At 41.9% G+C, this 10,903-nt stretch overlaps 1 long non-coding RNA gene across 1 annotated transcript; it reads left to right on the top strand.

Moving 5' to 3' along the window:
- The first annotated feature begins 3,478 nt into the window (after positions 1-3,478).
- Positions 3,479-4,963, top strand: LOC309875914. Its single transcript, XR_014317094.1, has 3 exons — positions 3,479-3,542; positions 3,666-3,799; positions 4,923-4,963. It is a non-coding gene; the product is annotated as an uncharacterized lncRNA (long non-coding RNA).
- The last annotated feature ends 5,940 nt before the right edge of the window (positions 4,964-10,903 follow it).

The raw sequence follows: 10,903 nt of genomic DNA, 5'->3' as shown, positions 1-10,903 counted from the left end.
GTTCAGACTCCATTCAGACCACAATGCTGCATTTCTCAGCACCTTGCAGTATTTGGCATTTCATTATTATTATTATTATTTTTAATTTATTTAATTATTGAACACAGAATGAGAATAGATTCATCTTGGTCACTATTCTAATATGACTGGCTTGGAATCTAAAAAATACATTTTGAAGACAGCTTTGCTTCTGATCTTAGGAAGAACACTGATGGGAATTAGTTAGGCACTGCTACTTGAAAAAAAAGAGATAGATAATTAGAATCCAAGTTTTAATCATGCTGCCTTTGAAAGCAAAACAAAATCGGTAACAATCTGAAATCAAGTCCCTTGCTACTTTTCGCTTTAGTAAGAGGATGCTCAATTCTCACAAATGCCAAGAGCGTTTCTCAGAACTGAGAGAAGAGCTCCACTGAATTTTACTGCAGCAGCTACAGAAGTTGCTGCACTGGGCTGCCCGCTCTGCTGCTCTGCTGGAGGTGACCACCATCCAAGCAATGCTGGCAGAAAAGACCTCAATTACACCTCAGTTTCTTCACGAAAAGCCAGCTTGTCTACTTAAATTCACCTCAGTGGGATTTCACCTGCGTGTCACTAGCTGCAGTGCTGCCTGGCATGGTTTGGATTGTGAGCTGATACCAGCTAACGCAGTGCAGTATCTTCTGTGGAATGGCTTACCGATTTCAGATGAGCTCCTAGTGACAATCAGAACTGCTTTGCAACTAATTGGGTGCAGTGGTTTCATACTGATGGCTAGCTAAGCTCCACCACACTGTTCTCTCACCCCCCCCCCCCCCCTCAAAAGAACGGGGGAAGAAAAGAGGAGGAAAAAAGGCTCATAGGTTGATGCAAGGCACAGTTTATCGTAGAATCATGTCATAGAGTGACTTGGGTTGAAGGGGACCTTAAAGATCACCTTGTTCCAATCCCCTGCCACGTGCAGGGATGCCACTCACTAGATCAGGTTGCCCAGGGCCCCAACAACCTGGCCTTGAACACTTCCAGGGATGGGACATTAAATTTAATTAAAGGGAAAAAACAACAATAGCAAACAAAGAACAACACTCCCCCTGCCAAACAACAACAACAACCAAAAAAAAATAATAAATAAATAAATAAATAAATAAAACAAGCAAAGACTGTGGAAGCAATGGCAGGAAATTATTCTTCCTATCAGCGAGTGATGTTCAGCTGCATTTTGGGGAGCATGGTCCCAATACACAGAGCGGTTGCTTGGGAGGACAGGCAGTATAATGAGAGACCCCTTCTTCTTCTTCCTCAGCTTTCATCATTTAATGTGATGCCATATGGCACAGAATATCCCTTTGGTGAGTTTAGGTCAGCGGCCCTGGCAATGTCCCTTCTCTGCACACCTCTTGCCCACCCCCAGCCTTCTGGCTTTAGGGAGGGTGTTGGAGAGACAGCCTTGATGCTGTGCCAGCACTGCTCAGCAATAGACAAAACATTGGTGGGATATCAATGCTGTCCTAGCGACAAGTGCAGAGCACAGCACTGTGTGGGTGATGTGGGGAAAGTTAACTCCATCCCAGCCAGACCCATCACGCAGCGCAGTAAGAGCAGAAGGGACAGAGGCTGAGCAACCAGTGGACACTCGCTTATAAAATCACTACTGAAATGGCAACGGATTACTCAAGCGGGATGAATAATGGGAGAAAACGAGTTGTGCTTTTATGGTCAGATGTACAAGGCCCAAGTGCCACATAGGTGGTGCTTAGGTCTTTTCTTATCTCTGAAGATATGAGAATTGTACTTGGCCTCAACTCAATCTACCACCTGCCACTAAAGCAAGAAGCTATCATCAGCTTTACACATCTGGAGTTCAACACTGAGCTCCAGGCATGACAGCTCTACCTAACTGATGTTGCTTCTTGTCCTTTACTACAGCTGGAGGCCCAGTGCTTAGACATCTATTTTCTCAATATGTTATTCACCTTCCCTCTGACTACAAGCAAAATACATTTGCCCAGCAAACTGCTTGCAACTGCTCTGGGATCTGCTGAGCTCCTGCCTTTCTGGTGTGCTGTTGAAAATCAAATTATATAGGTTTAGCAACATAACTATAATTAGGGTCAATGGAAAACTGCGGGTAGGGTAATACTGTGGATTCTGCAATTTTTGCCATGTTGCTCCATAACAGGGCAAAACCCATTAATTTTATTGCTCCACAGTGCATTAACACTGTCAATAAAACATCCCCTGCTTCCTGCAGTGGAACTGGCCTTTCAGTGAGCACATTGCCAAGGCTGGCCTCAATTTACAGTAATCCGCAAGTGGGGCCCAACTGCGCTCCTCCTGAAGTCAGTGGCAAAGCTCCTATTCGCTTCAGCAGTAGCTGTCTGGGCAGGCCTAGGCAGAGAAAATTGGGATGGATAAGGGAGATGATAGAGCAGAGCTGACAAAAAAAGAAGACAGGTTATCGTGTTTCATTATAATCTCTGCAGTTATCACTTGATCTCATACTGATATTACCAGGAGGTTTATTCACAGATTAAAATTATGTTGTAACTAAAATTTAATCTGTGTTTATTTTCTTTTTCTCCATCACACAAAGAAAATCTGTCCTCTAGGCTACTGCTACTTCTGGGCTCTTGAGTTCCTCCTCTTCCTCCTTCAATTTTCCTCATGTGCACATGCACATCTTTCATCCATTTCCACTTCTTGCTTCTTGGAGTTCTTCATTCTCTACCCCTCTACTGTTCCAAGTCCCAAAATAATTAGATGTCAACCGGCTAATTGCTGACTGTATTGTACCATTGCTGGCCCTTTCAGGCAGGAGAATACAACTCTTGTGATCATTCTTTCAGGATGTCAGCAAACTTGGGTAGATGTCGTAAGACTGATGTCATAGTTGGAAGGCTGCCCAGAATCAGGTTAAAATTAAAAAAAAATCAAGTTTGAGCTCTTGTGACTGTAGAGGTGGTCTGAATATGTAATACAGGTTCAAATAATTACAAAGATAATACAAGATCCAGGCTTCATTCCTTGTGACACAAGAGGGAAATAAAAATGGAAATGGAAAAGGAAAAAAAAAAAAAAAGTGAGCTAATTGTGGGAAAGAAGTACAGAAACTGAGGTGGAAAGGAAAACAGGGATAGAGAAGGGGGAGAAATATAGAATGCTCCCATTCCTATGGAAAAAGGGTAAGGGTGAACTTAAACTAAATAAAAAAAATAAAATCCTAAGTAGTGAAGAAAAAACAAAAAAGGATGACTAGTATGATAAGCTGGGGATTGTGGCTGAATTTAATTCTGGCACTGCAGAGAAAAGTTCCAGCTATTGAATTACAGTCTAGATTCTTTAGATTGCAGAGTTGTAAGTGAATAGATTGGCTCTCTTATGTGCTTACACAACACCCACTGACTTAGGGACTATGACCACATGAATGCTTACCAATGCTAAGAATAAAAGGTTGAAGTAATTCCTATGCACCAGATGAGTTGGAGGAACCTCTGCATGAGGTGGCAGAAATAAAGACTGTATTAAAATGCAAGAGGTCAAAACAGATGAGCAATGGCTGCAAGGTCAACATCAAATCTGTTATTAATAATAGTTGTATATTATATATATATTAGGATATCATAGCTTTTTAAGGAAATTAAATTGATATCCTTTCACGTGTTACCAACATGTGTTTGTTTCATTAGATGGGTTGGAGTTCCAGATCCACAGACTGGAGCAGAGGTCCATGGAGGAGGCTGCGGCCCATGGAGAGCCCCCGCAGGAGCAGGCCCTGGGCCGGAGCTGCAGCCCATGGAGAGGAGCCCACGCAGGAGCAGAGGTCTGGGGGGGAGCTGCTGCCCACCCGTGGGGGACCCGTGCTGGAGCAGTTTGCTCCTGGGGGATGGATGGATGGACCCCGTGGGACGGAGCCGTGTGGGAGCAATGCTTGAAAAGCAGCAGCCCACATAGGATCAGTTCGGGAAGGACGGCATCCCATGGGAGGGACCCCATGTGGAGTAGGAGCAGAGGGACCATGAAGGAGCAGCAGAGATGAAGCATCAGGGACTGACTGCAGCCCCCATTCCCCGTTCCTCTGCACCACATGGGAGGCAGAAGAGGGTGGACGGGGAGGAAAGTGTTTTTAGTTTGCTTTTAGCTTCTCACTGCTTTAGTCTGCTAGTGATAGGCAAATTAATTTCCCTATGCTGAGTCTGTTTTGCCCTTGACAATAATTGTTGAGTGACCTCCCCATCCTTATCTCAACCTGTGAGCCCTTCTTTTTCTTTTCATCTTATTTTCTCTCCCTTTTCCTTTGAGGACAGGGAGTGAGAGACCTGCTGTGATGGGGTTTGGCTTCCCAGCAGGATAAAACCAGCACAGTGTTGGTTCTAGTTTCCCTTACTCCCTGGTACCTTACCACAGGGATGCCCCCCATTTTTTCCTACACAGCTCTTCATCACATAACACAAGTTTAATCTGAGCATGTCCATTCTTGACTGAACAAATGCAAAACAATTTTCAGAAGTTTCAGAAGGCTTGTTCTACGAACAGCAAAAGGTAACTCCTTGATATCAGCATTCATGATACCGTCTTCATTTTTTTAGCATACAGATATTCTAGGATTTAAAAATAATAATAATAAAAAAGGCTGTAAACGTTTTTAAGACAAAATAAAATGGTATGCTTTTCTCCTGACTGGGTTACTTTGGCTAGAGTTTTCCAAAAGTATTGAGGTGAGATAAATACCCTGAATGGTAAGTTTCAGCCATCACAGTTGATACTTGCCAGTGTTCTAAGTAGCTGAAAGCAGCGACTTAAATGGAAAACATAAAAACCTCAGCTACAGGAAGCCTCATGTTCATTATCCATAATATCACAACATACTTTATAAAAAAGCTGCATTTACTTTATAAATCCCAGACGAAGACTTCAGTTCACCTTAAACATGTTTACTTTCTCAGCCTTCTTGTGAGGGTGAAATTACCATCAGGCATGCAGAGGCAGTGGCACGGAGGATTTGGAGAATGCATTCAGAGTCCCCCAGGAGAAATGAGGAGTACCAGGCCCTGCATTATCTTCAATGCAAGTCTTATGCTTAATACCATAATTCTCTCTTTGTGGTGCCAACTAATTTAATGAATTAGCAGTAACTGAAGTATAGTGTGTGCCTTACAGTTGTGCCAGGGAATGCAGTCATCCACCAGTGAGGTTGTCTTGTGATATACATTGCCCATACACACACAGTTCTTTTCCCAAACACTTTCATAATCCAGGATTCTGTTTACTGTTTTATCAGCTATGCTAACAATTAATTCACATACAACAGAGCCCAACCTATTTAAAGATCCTTAAACTTGCAGGATCATGGCTTAAAAGATTAAGTTAAAATTTAACTCATACCAGTTTTTGCTGAATTCACATCACCAACTTATTTATCATTTAACACGTGACTGTGACTGTCTTTGATTTACATATAAACAGAAGACATTTTTTTTCCTAGCTATCCTGATGTCCCGAGGCTATGCATGTGTACATAGACTGTATGTAAAGGAAAGGAGCTCTGTTTTCCAAGTGCAGAAAGGAAATGATTCTGACTTGAAGCATACGTCATCAGCATTGGCATCCCTTGCCCTTTGTTTCCAAACATGGTAAAGAGCAATAAAGCTGTTTGTGGGTTATAACATGACATCACACAAGAAGACACAGTTCTAATCTTTTTTATGCATATATGTATATAACAATCTCAGTGTGGGCATCCAAAGAATTAAGGGTTATGAAATACCAGGCAACAGCAATGTATAAAAGGTAAATGACACATAGCAAAGGAATCTCCTTTCAAATCACATAGCACATGAAACCGTTCTGGTCTGTGACAAGTACACCACTAGATTTTTTCCATGTTTATCCAAAGTAGCTTAGTAAGCATATCATGCATTCCATTCACTGAGTCTGTGTACAAAAATACAGAGTATGATGACCCCAAGCAATGTCTGTAGTGCCAGTAAGCTTGTCAAAAAGGGGGACTGGCTGTAAACTGTTTATTTTAATTAATTTTTATAACAGAAGTGATAGAAATAGCTCCTATTCAAGTACAGCTATACAACTGTTATTTCAGTGCAGTTATGCCTGTGCAACTTTGTTATAAAAAGAGGTAAGAGCTATGCACATCACGTGTTCTGTGAGCTAACGAGACTTCAGGAAAGGTTGTCAAGAATGGCACAAGGCAGATCTATTATTTTCAATTTAGAACCAATGCATTTATCTTTTCTGTTTGCTAAAAAGGGCAGTTTCAATTTTCTTTTTTCTTTTTCTTTTTTTTTTCTTTTTTTTTTTTTTTCTGGTGACTGAAGGAAAAAAAAAAAAAAAAGAAGTAATGCAAGATTCAGGCTTCCTTCTGTCCCATATGTCTTAAGTGTACAAAGCTTTTTTTAGAGAATAGCTTTCTTTCAGGGCAAACTAGTTCTTACTAAAAATAATTCTTATGAGATCAGATAAAATGAGAGGCATGTTGCTGGCAGATACGGGTCCCTTATTTACGAAGAAATAAGGCTAACTCAGCCTAATCCAGGCCTATGATACAAGGAGGGAGCTGAAGAACCTTCCCTGTTGCCCAGGACCTTGGTTGAGAGCCCGAGAGCTATTTTGGTTGCTTTTGTCTACCAGCATTGGAGATGTAAAACAGAAAGAAAAGGGCCAGTACAAACACCTCCCCCAGCCTGCCCTAGCCTGTGGGATTGGCCGCAGAGACAAGCACAGCCACATCCTAGAGATTTCCAAAAGGCACAGGGATGATCTGCATACCCAGTTTGGATTCCTGAGCCTTTTGCAGATTGCTGTGAATTCACTTTAACATGGTATGTCTCTGTACTTCCCTAATGTGATCTACAACAACAAAACACAATATAATCCCTTAGATTAGTTAAACCTACCTGGATGTGCATCTGTTTCATTTTAAAAATTCAGTTGCCACTACAGCAGAGCTGGAAATACAGTAAAGACTGTCTATCTTCATGGAGGTCATTTTCCCTCCAGTAGGTCTTGGGGTTGCATACTGCGTGAAAGCCAAATTGAGATGGCTTTCTAATGTTTGTGTCCTCTAGACTTTGGACTTCAAGGTTCTGTCTCCCCTTCCTTCACAGAAATGTCTTCTCTCAAGTCTTTAATATTGAACAGTGCCAGATTCCCTCTAATTTCTGGCCTTGTGTAATATTTTCAATATTTTTAGCCTGTTATTGTGTAGACCTCAAACCCCTGAGACAAGGCTTGTATCATATATATAACAAAATGCTCAGTAATTATTTATGATTTTTTGTGGGATGGGATTGCAGCATTTATATACATTATTTAATAACAGATATGGACCACAGTTGTTAAGCAAACAGAAAGATCCATCTTGTCAGGAGGACTGAAGGTGATGTCTCAGCTTGCACGTGTTGTCAGATAACTACATCTGCACACAAACATACTGCACATGTACATTCAAATGAAGCTAAAGCATACTAGTCACCATTTATTTGATTAAATATTTGTTCATGCAACACATTCTGGATTGCTTATCCATGTAATTACTGGAATAGCATCAAACTACCTTACTTGTTATTGTGTGGTCTGTTTTTGCATGTAGTATTCTTTGCTCTTCATAAAAGAGCGAAACAGAAAGGTTTGAAAATGGTTAGGATCTTTTCCCCCAAATAACGTATTTCCTTATAAAGAATTCATTGACTTACTGCATTAGAAAACTATCCCATGATCAGGTTAATTTTATTTTTGAACTGGAAGATGAATCCCAGAATCCAGTTGTTCATTTGTAATTCAGCACTAAGCTTAAGAAACAAGAGCAGAAAATGCATAGTTGTAAATCATGCTAGCAGCCACAGAACAATATAATGCTGAGCAGCCATTTTAGGTCTTCGGTTTCTTTATACCCTTTCCACATAATGAAGCCTGCTAAATGAATCCTTATGGGAATCATCCATGAACTTTGTGTTTTCTACATGAAATTCCATGTACAAGAGATTAATTTTGCAAAATAAACGGTCTGTATTCTATAAGAATTAGTTCAAGGTACTTTTTTATTGTTTGCTAGATGTAACAATAGCATTATCCTCTTAAGAAAATGTAAACTCATTCTCCCTGGGGTGGGGGGGTGGGGGTGGGGGGAAAGAAAAAGAGAGAGAGAAATATATTTCAGTGTGATTATTTCAGTCAGAAGGAATAAAGGTGGCAAACACAATTCCTGGTGTATCATATTCAGAAGGATTCTGAGGTCATTTATAGCTGGATACATGGAACATATCCTACCTTCTTCTCTATTACAGAAATTGCTGAAAGAAACAAACTGTTGCTGTTTCATTTCAGTCTTCAAAGTGAAGCTCTAGCAGTAGATTGAGTGGATACTCTGCCTAATAAAAGTGTGTAATTCTAGCACACTTCTTTTCTAATGCTCTGTTGATGAAATTACCACTTCCTTTCTTCCCAAAATTTGCTTGTGGATAGATATATTATTTTTCTCAGTGAGAAATAATCCAGGTGTCCAATCAACCCAAAGGTTGTGCATTCATTATTCCTATTTAAGTCAATTAGAACAGAGCAGATGCCTCTTCTATTTGATGACTTGCTTCCAGAGAAAGATTAGAGAATTAATTAAAATATACAATCTAATTGAACTGAAATCATAAGATTTTGTTTCTAGGAAACAACTTACAAGTATAAATGAGTCTAGAGTTGTGCATTTATGTCTAAGTATAGAATGTATCATTTCAACCCGCTACACCAAACTTTGAATCTGATGTTCGTTTTCAGACTGCTAGTCTAATTTAGTTTCAGAATGGAGAGTACAGCTTAAGATTCCAAGCACCCAGAGACCTGGATGGGGGCGTAGAAGGGTGACATGTGATTTTTGTTTCAGTTAATTTTAGATTTATTTCTGTTTGTGAGATCAGTTGTCTATTTCTAAAAGTGTTTTCATTTTGGCAGACTCCTCAACTGAAAGACTTATTTCGAGATATTTCCTGTTGAGTAACTGATGGTGCTGCTGCTGAGAGGTAAGGGAAGACATACAATGCTGAAGGGAACGTATGGTATTGTCGTAGTAATGACAGGCATGAAACAGGAGTGCCAAGATCATAGAATCATAGAATGGTTTGAGTTGGAAGGGACCCTTCAGGATCATCTAGTTCCAACACCCCTGCCATGGGCAGGGACACCTGCCACTAGATCAGGTTGCTCAAAGCCCCATCCAACCTGGTCTTGAACACCTCCAGGGATTGGGCATCCACAGGGCAACCTGTGCAAGTGCCTCACCACACTCATAGTGAAGTATTTCTTCCTTATATCTGATCGAAATCTACCCTCTTTTAGTTTAATGCCATTAACCCCTGTCCTATCACTATACTCCCTCAGAGTATAGAGTCCTTTTCCAGCTTTCTTGTAGGCCCCCTTTAGGTACTGCAAGGCTGTACCTAAAGGCTCTCCCTGGAGCCTTCTCTTCTCTAAATTGAGCATCCTTTCTTGTCCTTTTTTATGTTGAAGGCCCCAGAGCTGAATGCCATACTCCAGATGCATCTCATGAGAGCAGAGTGGATGGGAGAATCACCTCCCTCAGCCTCTGTCCACACTTCTTTTGATGCAGCCCAGGATATGGTTGGCTTTCTGGGCTGCAAGTGCACATTGCCAGCTCATGCTGAATTTTTCACCAAGCAACACCCCAAGTCCTTCCACTCAGGTCTGCTCTCAATTCATTCTTTGCCCAGCCTGTATTTGTGCTTGGGTTTGCCCTGGCCCAGAAATAAGACCTTGCACTTCTTCTTGTTGAACTTTGTAAGATTTGCACAGGCCCACTCTCAAGCTTGTCAAGGTCTCTCTCTGGATGACATATCTTCCCTCTAGTGTGTTGACTGTACCATACAGCCTGGTGTCATTGGCAAACTTGCTGAGGGTGCACTCAGTCTCACTGTCTGTGTTGCCAACAAAGATGTTAAACAGTGTTGGTCCCTGTACCAAGCCCTGTGGACCCCACTCATCACTGGTCTCCACTACGACATCGAACCATTGACCACAAGTCTTTGACTGCAACCACCCAGCCAATTCCTTATACATTGAGTGGCCCACCCATCAAAACCACATCTCTCCAATTTAGAGATAAGGATGTTGAGCAAGAGAGCGTCAAATGCTTTGCACAAGTGCAGGTAGATGATGTCAGTTGCTCTTCCCTTAGCCACCAATGCTGTAACCCTGCCATAGAAGGCCACCAAATATATCAGGCATGGTCTGCCCTTAGTGAAGCCCTGTTGGCTGTCACCAGTCACCTCTTTACTTTCCATGTGCCTTAGCACAGTTTCTAGGAGTATCTGCTTCATGAGCTTGCTGGGTGTAGAAGCAAGAGTGAATGGCCTGTAGTTCCCTAGGTCTTCCTTTTAAAATAAAAAAAAAAAGAGGGGGGATTATGTTTCCCTTCTTGGGAGGCCTGTGTCCTCCATTCCCACCCTCCAGTCATGGGAGCCCTCTCAACACATCTCGGTAATGCCAGTGAGGTCATGGCCCTGGAGGTGTGTGTACGTCTCTAACTCCTCTTGTTTATTGCCCATGTTACGTGTGTTAGCATAGAGGCATTTTAGTTGGGCCCCCAGTGAAGCTGCCTTACTGCCTGCAGTGGCTGGAACTCCTTTGTTCTGCTCTTCAGGTGCTCTCCTGCTGACCTGTGGCCCTCCTCCAGGACTGGGCATCTATTGCTGATACTGGCTTCAAAGTGGGAGGAGTGGGATGGATTGAAGTTCCCCTGGAATCTTTACTGTAAAGCTGTGTTCACCAGCGTGGCAAGCCTATGACCAAAGATGCTCTTCCCCTTCCCTTGCAGATGGACGCCATAAGCCTCCAGCAGACCAGGCTTCTCAATTCGAGTCTCATCGTCTAAATAATTGAACTCCTGGCTGTGGCACCAGTC

Source organism: Aythya marila (genome assembly GCF_965140915.1).
Source record: "Aythya marila genome assembly, chromosome: 3".
Lineage (NCBI taxonomy): Eukaryota > Metazoa > Chordata > Aves > Anseriformes > Anatidae > Aythya > Aythya marila.
This window is presented reverse-complemented; position numbering and strand designations above follow the sequence as displayed.